The sequence below is a fragment of the Myxocyprinus asiaticus genome, chromosome 17 (genome assembly GCF_019703515.2).
Source record: "Myxocyprinus asiaticus isolate MX2 ecotype Aquarium Trade chromosome 17, UBuf_Myxa_2, whole genome shotgun sequence".
In the NCBI taxonomy this organism is placed as follows: domain Eukaryota; kingdom Metazoa; phylum Chordata; class Actinopteri; order Cypriniformes; family Catostomidae; genus Myxocyprinus; species Myxocyprinus asiaticus.
In genome coordinates this window covers 46,117,030-46,131,288 of record NC_059360.1, presented here as the reverse complement: position 1 = coordinate 46,131,288, position 14,259 = coordinate 46,117,030, and positions in this window count along the sequence as shown.

Genomic DNA, 14,259 nt, shown 5'->3' with positions numbered 1-14,259 from the left:
ATTTCAATATATTCCACTACAAAATGATAAACTATTTTTAGAAACATATTTTTAAACTTTATAAACTTTAATATATTTTATTAAATGTTGGTTGTTTTAAAGGAACAGTTAAAAATAAATAAATAAATAAATAAATAAATAAACATTAAAAGACTCCTGTATGTCATTAGTTTCCACTACAAAAATATAAGCTGTTTTTAGAAACTTTTAAAACTTTATAAACTTTAATATTTTTTTATTACTTGGTCCCCCAGCCACTGGGGGTTGCATCAGGAAGGGCATCCAGCTTAAAACCTGTGCCAAATCAATTATGCGGATCAGGATGGTCCGCTGTGGCGACCGCTAACGGGAGCAGTTGAAAGAAGAATATTTTTTATTAAATGTTGGTTCACCAAAAAATGTAAATTGAAAAAATAAATTAAATAAAATACGTTCAAACACTCCTGTATGTCAGTATTTTCTACTACAAAAAAAGCTATTTTTAGAAACATATTTTTATACTTTCATATGTTTTATTAAATGTTGGCTGTTTTAAAGAGACAGTTCACCAAACAAAATTTAATAAAATAAATAAATAAATAAAATGTTCAAAGACTCCTGTATATCAATAGTTTCCACTATAAAATTATATGCTATTTTTTTATATATATATATATTTTTAAATTTGATAAACTTTCATGTTTTTTTAATAAATGGTGGTTGTTTTAAAGGGACAGTTCACCAAAAAAAATTTCATAAAATAAATAAATAAATAAAATGTTCAAAGACTCCTGTATATCAGTAGTTTCCACTATAAAATGATTAAATTTGATAAACTTTCATATTTTTTAATTAATGTTGTTTGTTTTAAAGGGACAGTTCCCCCCAAAATGAAAATTCTGTACTCATGTACTCACCCTTATATTGTTCCAAACCCATATGATTTCCTTTCCTCCTGGCACACAAAAGGAGATGTTCGGAATAATGACAGCCTCCTTCATCCTTCACTTTCATTGCATCTTTTTGTGAATGGTGACTAAGGCTGAAAATTTCTATAGCCCAACATCTCCTTTTGTTTTCCACCGAATGTTTGGAACAACATGAGGGTGAGTATATGATGACAGAATTTTCATTTTTGGGTGAACTGTCTCTTTAAGGAATACAAACGCATGTACCTAGACCTTATTCATGGTAGCGCCATCTTTGATTTTTAATAGGAATGACAACGAGGCTGTGAGGGATAGATTTACATCTTCAATAGCATGAACAGTATAAAGCTGTAAAAAGCTACTAGATCACCTCTGATTTTCCACAACTCATGTTGTATGGAGTTTTTTGTCTACTGAATGTTCTTGGAATGATGTTTTTTCAATGTTTTGTCCGCAGAACGATCCTAAAACACTTTAAACTGCAGTACAACTGTACGTCTACCTCACAGCCTCATTGTCATTCCTGTCAAAAATCAAAGATGGTGCTGCTGTGAATAAGGTCTATGATCAAGATGTAGTGAGAACGCAGAAATCGCCCGACAGGGTCAACTGACCCAAAGGTTTTGAATCATTACCCTGCACGACATGAGTTAAAGTTTCAGAAAAAGTAAGTGTGAATACAGAAGTGAGGCTCCGTTCTGACACCTCGCTGGAAGCCGCTAAGTGCCAAATCCTAAAGAACACACGTGTGAGAGAGTGTCATTGTTCCACCCCATCACTCTCACCCTCTCAATCTGCCTTCCCAGCATGCAGCACTGGAACCCCGTGCTAACGGCGGGACAGCTCATATTATAACCGCAGATGTTCCATTCTATGCGCTGGAGAGCGATACGGTGACTGACTGCGAGTAGGCAGCAGCTGTTTACATTGATTGAGGTCTGTTTGCCTTTCTTGTGGTTCTTTTGAGTGGGTTCAGGTTTGGTCGCAAAGGATCATGTAGATTGAGGCGTTTAGATGACATCACAACCACATTTGTTGGGATGATGTGGTTTTAAATATCAAATTAAAGGGATAGTTCACCCAAAAATGAAAATTCTGTCATCATATACTCACCCTTATGTTGCTTCAAAAGCGTTTACATTTTTTTCTTCAGTGGGATATAAAAGGAGATGTTTGAAGTATCTTTGAAGTATTTGGTATTGTCCTCACACAATGTTATCGCAAGGTTACAGAAGACTTGGAATATAGCGCATGAGTTATGCTGTTTTAGATGATGATTTTGCTGATTAAATAAAAATGAGGCATTATCATGAATCTTGAATATCATGAATATTTAATGCACTGTTAAGTTTCATAAAGAGTGTCTCATTAGATTATAATTATAATTTCCTAATCTTTACTTGCAGGTCTGCACAATTAATCAAAATAAAATAATTGTTATTAAACCGCAAAAGCGTGCGTCTTCAGAATGTAAGGTTGTTCAGTGGTTTGCATGCATTATAAAAGCAAAGCTCTCCGGGTTCCCTTTTCACATTTGCGCAATTTCAAATATTTGAAAAGCTATACAAATCTAAAAAAGCAACACTTTATCATGGATAAATAGATGGCAGTGTTTCACTAGTTTTGTAATGAGGAAAACACAGTCAAAGAGTCACTGACAAAGCTTGTCTGAGGTGATAAAAAGGAGAAATCTTTTAAAAATCTAGTTTAAAATATATGTTTCAAGTTCGTAGAAATGTAATGTGTGTCCACGTTGGTTTTTACAATTTTCTGAAAAAACATTTATAGCATTTTCTAATGTATGTACGTATATACATACACATACTGTATACATGGGTGTAGATTATGCGGGGGACGTAGGGGACTTGTCCCCTTCACTTTCAATAAAACCAAAGTTCGTCCTCCGTAGTTTTTCACAGGGCAAATGTGGTTATGCTGTGCGTTTATGTAAAATTGTATACGTTGTGAAAATGCAAACATTAAAATTCACTGGTCTCTCTCTTAAGAGACAAGAGCTGCTCAACCACGTAGGCTACTGCATGAGCTCGTCATGTAGGGTCATTTCCTATGTCACTCACCTGAGCTGGATCTTATACACCGGTCATTGGTGACGAACTCAATGTGGCAAAATACTCTCCACTCATGTTTTTGCTGAGACATCAAGCAAAGTAAGTTGCAGTGTGGCATTTGTTGATGTTTTTGATTATGATGATATTACTATGGTACTGTAGCTCACATCTAAAAGAGGAAGGGTTTAATTACACGCACATTCGGCAATCGCGCTTACACGCAAAAGAATTTGCGCTTTTTATCCAACACTGGATCATAGTGAGTGACACAACTGAGCCAGAGCTTACCAGTACATTTGGAGCCTACTTTGACGACTGTGTGTGTGTCGCTCACGGCAACAAAGGCAAAATGCAGTAACTACGCCAACAGTGAAACTGAGAAGAATGACTTCTAAGTTTTTTGATTTTCCAGACATATTTTCATTATCAAATTTTCACACTTCCTTTTCTCTGAATCTGAGGAAAGTTGAGCCAAACTCTGTCTGCCACAGGACAGATCACTGCAAAAAGGTGTAACCTGCAATTAACTTAAGCTGCCATTTCAACTTGACATAACCCCCTAGCTTTTTGTGGTGTACCTAATGTAGTTAGGTTAATTCAGTTATGTTAAATAATATTTTTGACTTCAATCAAACCACTTATCAGTAACTTAGATGTAAGGACATGAGGCACATATTTAGTTTATAGAGACCCAATTCCAGTCATTTATATATACAGGCAGGGTTGGGGCGTAACGGAATACATGTAACAGGATTACGTATTTAAAATACAAAATATAAGTAACTGTATTCCACTACAGTTACAATTTAAATCATTAGTAATTAGAATACAGTTACATTCTAAAAGTATTTTGATTACTGAAGAGATTACTTTGCATTTTATTGTCATTTGTTTCATTTAATATTTAGTCCTTTCAGATGGAAAACATTTATCCATATAAATGATGCGATCCAAAGTGCATTTGAACAGCGGTGAAACACTTTCTTATGATGTGTTACATTCATACGAGCAGACAGAGAAGTAAGTTTGAAGTAAGTTTGGAGCAGAAGAAATAGAAAAAAACCTTGTGTAAATTGTCAGCTTTACGATAAGATAAAATACTATTTCTAGTCATTTTACATGCACATGTTAGCAGGCACGATCATATTTTTATCAAGAAAATTCACGTTAGATCATAATTTATTTTTTTCTAGTAAGACCTTTGATATTATAATTTTTGCATTGTTTTCCTTTTAAAAATATCTAAAAATCCTTAAAACAAGATCAGTTTGATTTATCTTGTTTTAGAAACAACACTGCATAAGATATTTAGGTTTTTCAGAGAATGTATTTTTAACATGTGTATTTTGTCTTACTGTAGAAGTAGTAATCCAAAGTATTTAGAATATGTTACTGACCTTGAGTAATCTAATGGACTACATTACAAATTACATTTTACCCTCTCACCTGCTGTGGGCCTGGGAAGACAGGCCACCATGGATGCCGCCGCCTCACGCGCCACGGACCCAAGAGGGGAGCGTGTGCAGCTGTCGGCCCCCACTCATGCCTGGGCCATTCGACGGACACTTCCCCGCCCTTCACGGAGCCCCGTTTCACCACAAGGATGCCTGATTCCCTTTGTTTTGATCACCATTCCCCCTGGACACTATTTTGCCCATTTATGAACATTTTATGTTTATTATTATTTCTAATAAATACCTCTCCGAGGCTTGACACCACACCCAATGGGGGACGGAGGAGTCGCTGCCGGCCGCCTGGAAGCGGAGGAACGGCTGCCATCCACGAGGGGAGGAGGGGCTCGCTGCCGGCCGCCTAGAGCGGTGGAGCTGCTGCTAGGGGCGGACGGGCTCGCTACCGGCCGCCAGAATGCGGAGAGGCGTTCCATCCGCCAGGGGTCGGAGGACTCGCTCCGGTCCGCCCGGGGAGGAGCGGCTGTCGTCCTCCAGAGAGTGGAGGAGTGGACAAGGACCAGGCGACAGTGTGTCTGGGAACCCATGAGCAATTTTTTTCTCTCTATCCTCTCTCTCTCTCACTGTCGCTCCACCTCACTCTGTCCCTCTCCCCTTTTCCCTCCCTGGCCTAGAAGGGCAAGGAAAGCCTGCCGGCAGGAGCAGCCAGAAGGGGGTGGGTGTACGTCATGCCAGGGGTTCCCTGGCCTGAGGCAAAAGAGGGAGGAGTGTGATGAGGTGTGATCAGGCTAATCAGTAGAGGAGAGGGATAAAGCCGAGCCAGATGCAGCAGTTCGGGAGAGAGAGAGCCACATGGAGATGCCGTGTGTGCGTTTGTGTTTTGTGTCTTTTTGTTTCATTAAATATTACTTTGACTGTTCAGCCGGTTTCCGCCTCCTCCTTGCCCATTTGAACCTTGTTACATTGGTGCCGTAACCCTGAAAGGAGGCATTGTAACACGGTTCAAATGGGGAGCAGGAGGAGGCGGGAACCGGCTGAACAGTCAAAGTAATATTTAATGAAACAAAAAGACACAAAGCACACAGCATCTGTGCGCAGCTCTTACATATTTTTTTTTTTTTTATTATTTCAGTCATAAGGGTTCTTCTGTTTTTATTTGTTTTTTATTTTGCTACCTACATGTTGGTTACACCACCTGACTTTGATTTGGTGGACAAATGTTTTAAATAATCATTTTAAAATAAAATAATTCCACTGTTTATATTTTTTAAAGAAATACTAAACGATTTTTCTGTACTACTCATGCCAACATATATTTTAAGAATTTCAGCTTTTCATTGCTTTATTTTTTTTATTTTTTATCGCTTCCAGATGGTTACACCACATGACAATTACTGTTAAGTATTAGGAAAACATCAAAAAATGGTTTTAGCTCACAAACTGAATGTTCATCATAGAGGGGAATTCAAGTAATTGTATTTTTGTGAATTGCATTTGTTTTAATAGATTGAAACAAAAATGAGTGTTGTGCCATTGACCCATATATGTAGGAAATGTTGCTTTTTATTACTATATATTTGTGCATATAAAAACGATTAGCCTAACATTTACAGTATCCTTGTGTTCATTTTGTGAAAAACATTAATTCATTACTTTTAACTAGATTTTTTACTTGTGTTAAACATTTTGAACCTATTTGGCTACAGTGGCTCTTTGGTTAAAATTATGGTTCCTCTATTTGAAAAAGAAAACTTTTTACAGTGGACATTCTACAAAATATCTCCTTTTGTGTTTCGCAGAAGTAATGTTGGTTTGGAACAACATGGGGGTGAGTCAAATGTTTCATTACAATATTTTTCTGTGTATCAGGACACAGTCTAAATACTTAAATGGGCAGATGATGAAACCATAACATATACAGTGAGATGGAAACTTTAATTAGATTGAAGAGCAGATATGCAGCAATTCTGTATTCCGAAATCCCACAAGTCAAGCTGGCGATGGCAAAAATATTCTTACCAATGCAAACAATACCGAATGCCATTTGCAACGTTTCCAGGAAAGAAGCGAGAGGATCCATGTGCAGGCTTTAATTAAAGAGAAATTAACAAAACAACTCAAAACACGACAACAGAACAAACCGTTACATCCATGAAAAGGTTAACAACTGACCAAGACAGAGAGAACACAAGGGCAATATATACACAAGGAATAACAAGGTTAAGACACAGCTGGGATCAATCAAGGGGAACACAGAGAACAAAAACCATTCTTCAAGCTAAAAGTCTTTATCCTTCTAGTGACCTCTAGTGGCCGCTAGGGAGAATGTCCCAAGTGTTACAGAACCCCCCCCAACTAAGGAGCGGCTCCTGACGCTCCATAACAAAAACAAAAATAATTGTTCATAAGAAGTGGAGACTCAGGGTGGAGCCGCAGGAGGCAAGGGCTCAGGGGGTGGAGCCATGGGAGGGGGAGGCTGTGGAGATGGAGCCACAGGAGGCAAGGGTTCAGGTGGAGGAGCCGCAGGGGGTGGAGATGCAGGGGGCGGAGCTGTGGAAAACTCAGAGGGTGGAGCCGCTGGACAGGGGTCATACTGGAAGTAGGTGGCCACTGAACAGACTGGTAGATTGTGTCTGAAAGGTGCGGACCACTGGATTGAGCAACAGACTGGTTGATGGCTGCTAGGGACTGGACGGGCTCGTTGACAGCCTCCGTGGCTGGGATAGCTGACAGCCACTGGGGAGCAAGAGCCCCTTCTCCTCCTCTTCCGGACGGCCGGGAGCACTGCTCTGGGAATAGCCTTCATTGCCGAGGACGCTGGTTCTGGGATGGCCGAGGCTTCAGGTGCTGGCCCATTGACCGTGGCAGATGTGGGCGCTGGCTCAGGAAAGTTCACATCTGCCACCTGGCAGACAGGATTTCACAGGCTCATTAATTCAGAATCGATAGCAGTCCTTGAGACAAATATCTCCCCAATTGAAATCCTAGGCGAGACTGCAGAACTGCTCTTATATATTGCTCAATGATATCACCTCCTTGTTTGAGAGACAACAATTGCCAAGCCGCTAGAGCCATATTCTGGTCAGTTGTTCTGTAAAGTTTGCAGGAAAGAGGCAAGAGGATCTATATGCAGGCTTTTTAATTAAAACTCAGAAATATACATATCAGAACTCAAAACACGACAACAGAACAAACCGTGACATCCATGAAAGGTTAACAACTGACCAAGACACACAGAAAACCAGGACAATATATGCACAAGAACTAACAAGGTCAACAAGACATAGCTGGGATCGATCAAGGGGAACACAGAGAACAGAGACAACAAAAACCAAAACCAATCTTCAAACTTAAAGTCTTTATCTTTCTAGTGACCTCTAGTGGCCGCTAGGGAGAATGTCCCAAGTGTTACACCGTTTCATACACTCGCTGCAAGAAGACTTTTAATTTTCCACCATTAAATGTGAAACCCCTTGGAACTCTTCATGAGGTGCAGACAGACAGCACTGAAGTCTAAATGAGGATCTGACTGATCCATACCCATAATTATCCTGCTGTTTGAAACAGGAGCAAACTTCAACATTTGGTATCATTTAGAGCCCAGGCGATGTCACTGATGCACAACCGATCTTCAGTCGCAAATCCAACAAGATCTCAAAGGATTTTACTGAGCAGCGATGCTTGAATCCAGCCCTGTGTATCAACCTATAATTATAAGTCTCCAGTGCTTGTTTTGATAAAACGGCCTAACTGAACTACAGGTTGCCTTGACTTTACTGCTCTGATGTTGGTATTTGAGCCGAGTTGTGGAGAAATCCCATGCCTCTTGCGAAGTCCTTTGGCAGTGTCCGTGGATTGGTCTCTGTTTTAGATTACCATTGAGTTTTGAGTTTTGAAAAATGCAATTGCCACTTCAGGATAAGTTAAATCATGTGGGAAGTTAAGTCAATGGCTACAGGCATCCTGACACCCTTAAAGACAGGTAGAAGCGTTCAGGAAAAGAATAATTTTCTTTCTTGCAGTCAAACATTCTTGCCAGATTAAGGAAATGTTTTTTTGACTTTCGTCACTTCAAGATAACCATGGTTTCCGTCAAAATACCATAGTTAGTCCAGTTATTGCTATAACTGTCATATTTATAGTTATTATTAGCCAAACTTTATACCAAGCATGAGCAATTGTAATAGTAAATAACTGCAGTAACTGGGTTTTTCTTCAACTTCAGGCACTCTCATGTATCAGGGATTGATTTATATTAAAACTATCAGTTTTCAACTTTATTTTTGTTATATGAAGGTCACATTAAAACTGAATTGGAAACTTTTTACCAGGCCTTCATCATTTATTTGTGATACTTTTCAAATGCCTTTAATGTATAGATTCTACTGTTTTCGCCTTGTCCAGACCCAGACTTTCAATATTAAACTATGAAAATCCATTATTATAAATACAAATTCCTACGTGTTACAACTGTGATCATCCAAACAAAGAGTGAAATAAACAGAAACCATTTCAATATTTATTGTGTAAAAATTAGTTCTTAAATTACGACTGTCCCACAGTCATTTCCGTCACACCAAACAATTTTTCCCTTAATAAAGTCCAATAAAGTGGACACACTTGTTGTCAGTGAAGAGCGTGCTTGAGATGAAATATGAGACAAAGTGATGTTTGAAGAAAATAAAGAAAAATCAAAATTAAATATCATTGTGAGTAGAATATTTTTATTGGGCGTCATTTCCAAACAAGCTGTAATTTTGCCAAATTACGCAAAAAGTGTGAAATTATTTAATTTTAAATGACACTGTGGTGGGAGTTTTCATGATTTTCAGAATAAAAATGAGAAATCTCCACTGATGCATGTACATACACTGTTGGACATTGTTAGCAGACAAATTAAACAAACTAATGAGAGTGTTAAAACAATTTGTACTTTTATTTTCTAGATTGTGCCCGAAGTTGAAGAAACACCCTTTTACGCTTTACAGTGTGCCATCTTTTCTGTCCATTTGTAAAGTACAGCACCCGTACAACTTCCACTGTCAAAGAAAGGTTAATAAAAAAGAACAATTGTGATAACACAACTCAAAAGGATAGTTCACCCAAAACTGAAAATTCTCTCATCATTTACTCCAGAAGAAATATTTAAGTCCTTTTTTTACTATAGATCTCCACTTTCACTTTCAAATGTGAATCTTCATTTGTGTTCAGCAGAAGAAAGCAACCCATACACATCTGAGATGGCATGAGGGTGAGAAAAGGATGAGAATTTTCAATTTTGGGTGATCTATCCCTTTAATATGTTTGCATGACAAGTACAAATCCAGCAAATTTAATACATCAAGTCTGGATTAACTGGAACTGGAGGTTCCTCACAGAGAAAGAAAAGCGTGTTGGAGAATGATTTCCATCTGAAGACGAATGATCGTGTGTTCAGCGGCGAGCCAGAGCGGGCCGGTGATGTGTGGGGTGTGAGTGACTCAACTTGGCCTTAAATGCGCTCGAGGCAGGACATTTCATCCAGAATGGTGCAAAACTTGCTTAAGTAATCAAGGACGAAGCCAAGCACATGTTTGACTGCCCCCACTGCCCAAATAAGGATCACAGACACAAATGCAGATGGTTTGAGTTTCCAGAGAAAGAAATGTGTTGGATGGCTCGGAGCTGGTGAAAGGACTTCCTTCACAGGAAGTAGGGTAATTAAAACCCATGAGGCCATGCAGCTCTGAGCTACTACAGAAACTTCTCCAGTTTCGGGCCTGTTCTCCAGTCAAATCTCTGCACTTGTATAATACTGTAGCAATATTATTCCACTGCCAGCTAAACCTGACGTACAGATGTGCAGGAAATCAGATGGACAGATGGCTTTCTTCACACTTCCTTGATAGTTTGATAGAGGGTGTCCATTGGGTTTTGTGAATTATTATCTTAAGCGTCTCATATTCTAACCAGTTGGTTGGTTGTGTTACAACTCAGCAGATGTTTGGTTGTAACCACACATTATTTATGCCAAGTGCAGCGTCATTCAAGGCTAACAGGCTTAATAAATTCAAGCAATTAATTTTACTTTTCACAATTTCTTGGCTGTGTAGAAACTTATGTCATGAAGATAAAACTTTAGTCTTTACCCTGTTACCTTGGAAAACAGCACCTTAATCCAGCCTAAGATGGCTTGCTGGTCTTTCAGCCTGGCCAAGCTGGTGGTTTAGCTGGATGGCCAGGTGGTCCCCTAGCCTGAACCACTGACGAGTGCCCAAAACCTTTCTAAAACCATCAAACTTGACAAACCGGACCAGCCTAAAAGGTCAGTTAAAACTGGCTGACCATCTTTAGGCTGGTTTAATCTGTACTGTTTTCAGCAGGCTAACTACAAGACACTGTGCTGTCTATTACCGCAATTCTGAATTAGCCTATAATTTTACAGTGCATCCGGAAAGTATTCACAGCGCTTCACTTTTTCCACATTTTGTTATGTTACAGCCTTATTCCAAAATGGATTAAATTCATTATTTTCCTCAAAATTCTACAAACAATACCCCATAATGACAACATGAAAGCAGCTTGTTTGAAATCTTTGCAAATTTATTAAAAATAAAAAACGAAAAAAAAAAATCACAGGTACAAGTATTCACAGCCTTTGCCATGACACTCAAAATTGAGCTCAGGTGCATCCTGTTTCCACTGATCATCCTTCAGATGTTTCTACAACTTGATTGGAGTCCACCTGTGGTAAATTCAGTTGACTGGACATGATTTGGAAAGGCACACACCTGTCTATATAAGGTCCCACAGTTAACAGTGCATGTCAGAGCACAAACCAAGCCATGAAGTCCAAGGAATTGTCTGTAGACCTCCGAGACAGGATTGTATTGATGCACAGATCTGAGGAAGGGTACAGAAAAATTTCTGCAGCATTGAAGGTCCCAATGAGCACAGTGGCCTCCATCATCCATAAATGGAAGTAGTTTGGAACCACCAGGACTCTTCCTAGAGCTGGCCGCCTGGCCAAACTGAGCGATCGGGGGAGAAGGGCCTTAGTCAGGGAGGTGACCAAGAACCCGATGGTCACTCTGACAGAGCTCCAGCATTTCTCTGTGGAGAGAGGAGAACCTTCCAGAAGAACAACCATCTCTGCAGCACTCCACCAATCAGGCCTGTATGGTAGATTGGCCAGACGGAAGCCACTCCTCAGTAAAAGGCACATGACAGCCTGCCTGGAGTTCGCCAAAAGGCACCTGAAGGACTCTCAGACCATGAGAAACAAAGATTGAACTCTTTGGCCTGAATGGCAAGTGACATGTCTGGAGGAAACCAGAAACCGCTCATCACCTGGCCAATACCATCCCTACAGTGAAGCATGGTGGTGGCAGCATCATGCTGTGGGGATGTTTTTCAGCGGCAGGAACTGAGAGACTAGTCAGGATTGAGGGAAAGATGAATGCAGCAATGTACAGAGACATCTTTGATGAAAACCTGCTCCAGAGTGCTCTGGACCTCAGATTGGGGTGAAGGTGAACGACCCTAAGCACACAGCCAAGATATCAAAGGAGTGGCTCCGGGACAACTCTGTGAATGTCCTTGAGTGGCCCAGCCAGAGCCCAGACTTGAACCCGATTGAACATCTCTGGAGAGATCTGAAAATGGCTGTGCACCAACGCTCCCCATCCAACCTGATGGAGCTTGAGAGATCCTGCAAAGTAGAATAGGAGAAACTGCCCAAAAATAGGTGTGCCAAGCTTGTAACATCATACTCAAAAAGACTTGAGGCTGTAATTGGTGCCAAAGGTGCTTCAACAAAGTATTGAGCAAAGGCTGTGAATACTTCTGTACATTTTATTTATTTTTTTATAAATTTGCAAAGATTTCAAACAAACTTCTTTCACGTTGTCATTATGGGGTATTGTTTGTAGAATTTTGAGGATAATAATGAGTTTAATCAATTTTGGAATAAGGCTGTAACACAACAAAATGTGGAAAAAGTGAAGTGCTGTGAATACTTTCCGGATGCACTGTAAAACAGAAAATAACTTGTTCTCAGTTTGTAAAAACAAACAAAAATCCTGTTTACACTTACTTTAGAAGTCCGCAATGAATTGCATTGTTAAAACACATCCCCATAATAAAACTCAAACATTATGTTAACATGAGATTAATGTGATAAAATCACTTAATAATCTGTGAGTCTCTAACCAATCTTATAAACCCTGTCATGACTCTGCAAAGCAGGTAAATACGGCAAAAGGATACAAGAAAGGAACTGCGTATCCTACATAAAAATAAACTACAGAAAATTGTACTGTGTGGGGCAGTGCTGTGAATCTCGGATGAATTATGCAATGCATAGTAAAAGATTTTTAAATTACCTGATTTGATCAACAGTCATTCTTAATGACTGATTCAAGCACCAACATTTCACGTAATATGGTTATTTCATCTCTACATCTGCCACTATCAGTCTTGGGATTTTGTTTGTCAGTAGATGAATACACAGATCAGCAGATTAAGAACATGACTGATTGATCGAGTGGCAACTTTTTGCCTTTGGTTTTTAGAGGTTTTGGATTCTAATTCACCCAAATATAACTTTATTTTAATAAAACAAGATTGCATTTGCAAGTCAGTGGAGGGGTGTTAAACTTTAAAAAATAAAATGCAATAACAGACGCAGGGAGACAAGAGTAGCGGAAACACAGACACATTACTTGACAGTTCTGTATATGAAAACTCAAATACAGACAGCGGCAACCACAAACTCTCTGCTCCAGCAGCGGAAACCCAGGAAAAAGGCCAATATGCCACAGCTCATGAATAACCATCACACAACCCAGCCATGAAACACTCAGTTTATATAGGGAGGAAACACACTGCGCACTGGTGCACCCCATCAACAATCAGCTCATCTGGTTACCACACACCTGAGTGCGATTAAGAGACAGGGAGAGAAAGAGAAAGACAACACACACACACTACATACACACAAACAATACGGTCAAGAAGGCAGTCACAGTGGTGGACAAGGAAAAGAGCGTGAGCTGTAGAAAAACTGCAGACACTAAACGACACTGATAACAGCCACAACGAACACTTATCATAACGTTCAAAATAACACATTCCAGCACTGGATGGCCAGTCAAAACACACACAGATGAAACAGAAACCCCAACTCAAGAACTGGAGACGTTTCAACGGGATTATACACATACCTGATGAAAGCTATTTCAAAAAGTGGTGAGGACACATCTCACCCGTCACAACCATACTGTCAGGTATGGGTATCTAATAATCATCCAGTGAATACTTGGAAACAACTGAGAACAACTTTCCCCCATGTATTCGTCCACGTGGTCATTGTTGTTGAGGAAATAAGCTCATCAACCCACGAGAGCCCAAACGCTGTACACGCTCTGCAATAGTAGGTAGGTTTGCTTGGTGTTTATTGCCATATCAGCTGCAATGGCTATTTCATGGCAAATGCAGGTGGCAATCAAACAATTAAAATACAGCACACCTTGCAAAAACGATACATAGAAAAAAGGAATACTATTCAATCCAGTACAGTAGATCAATTCTATAAAAGATCCTTTAGTTGCACTTTTGATAAAAATCCCAAGAGCTTTCCTGTGCACATCTTCCAAAACAAGCCTTTCAAGGTTTTTCCAGATAAAAAGCATTGTCAATAGTAGGTAGGTGATTGGTCAATGTTGTTGTTGGCCGCTGCAGCTGCTGTAAACAATCACGCTATGGGTCTGTAGTCATTTGTGCGTTGGGTGAGAGTTTAGGCAGCTTGACATTAATAAACCCCTACACAATGTCAACATCAACTATAATATACTTCTTTAATACATTTGGATACTTATGTTGGGGTGGCAGTGC